Source organism: Physeter macrocephalus, chromosome 12, assembly GCF_002837175.3.
Source record: "Physeter macrocephalus isolate SW-GA chromosome 12, ASM283717v5, whole genome shotgun sequence".
In the NCBI taxonomy this organism is placed as follows: domain Eukaryota; kingdom Metazoa; phylum Chordata; class Mammalia; order Artiodactyla; family Physeteridae; genus Physeter; species Physeter macrocephalus.
Window position 1 is genome coordinate 75,399,575 of NC_041225.1, and position 1,295 is coordinate 75,400,869.

General features: G+C 36.1%; 1 long non-coding RNA gene across 1 annotated transcript in view; it reads right to left on the reverse strand.

The window, feature by feature from the left end:
- LOC102980758 (uncharacterized) overlaps positions 1 to 1,295 on the reverse strand; it is a 381,128-nt gene that overhangs the window by 230,864 nt on the left and 148,969 nt on the right. The window lies entirely within an intron of this gene.

Consider the following 1,295-nt stretch of genomic DNA (forward strand, 5'->3'; position numbering starts at 1 on the left):
TTGTTCCATTGATCTATGTTTCTGTTTTTGTGCCAGTACCATATTGTCTTGATTACTGTAGCTTTGTAGTATAGTCTGAAGTCAGGTAGTCTGTTTCCTCCAGCTCTGTTTTTTTTCCCTTAAGACTGCTTTGGCTATTCGGGGTCTTTTGTGTCTCCATACAAATTTTAAGATTTTTTGTTTTAGTTCCGTAAAAAATGCCATTGGTAATTTGATAGAGATTGCATTGAATCTAAAGATTGCTTTGGGTAGTATAGTCATTTTCACAGTATTGATTCTTCCAATCCAAGAACATGGTATATCTCTCCATCTGTTGGTATCATCTACAATTTCTTTCATCAGTGCCTTAGTTTTCTGCATACAGGTCTTTTGTCTCCCTAGGTAGGTTTATTCCTAGGTATTTTATTCTTTTTGTCTCAATGGTAAATAGGAGTGTTTCCTTAATTTCTCTTTCAGAATTTTCATCATTAGTGTATAGGATTGCAAGAGGTTTCTGTGCATTAATTTTGTATCCTGTAACTCTACCAAATTCATTGATTAGCTCTAGTACTTTTCTGTTCACATCTTTAGGATTCTCTATGTATAGTATCATGTCATCTGCAAACAGGGACAGTTTTACTTCTTCTTTTCCAATATGTATTCCTTTTATTTCTTTTTCTTCTCTGATTGCCGTGGCTAGGACTTCCAAAACTATGTTGAATACTAGTGGTGAGAGTGGAGGACATCCTTGTTTTGCTCCTGATCTTAGAGGAAATGCTTTCAGTTTTTCACCATTGAGAATGGTGTTTGCTGTGGGTCTGTCATATATGGCCTTTATTATGTTGAGGTAGGTTCCCTCTATGCCCACTTTCTGGAGAGTTTTTATCATAAGTGGGTGTTGAATTTTGTCCAAAGCTTTTTCTGCATCTATTGAGATGATCATATGGTTTTTATTCTTCAAATTGTTAATATAGTGTATCACATTGACTGATTTGCGTATATTGAAGAATCCTTGCATCCCTGGGATAAATCCCATTTGATCATGGTATATGATCCTTTTAATGTGTTGCTGGGTTCTGTTTGCTAGTATTTTGAGGATTTTTGCATCTGTATTCATGAGTGATATCGGTCTGTGATTTTCTTTTTTTGTAGTATCTTTGTCTGGTTTTGGTATCAGGTGACCGTGGCCTCATAGAATGAGTTTGGGAGTGTTCCTTCCTCTGCAATTTTTTGGAAGAGTTTGAGAAGGATGGGTGTTAGCTCTTCTCTAAATGTTTGATAGAATTGACCTGTGAAGCCATCTGGTCCTGAACTTT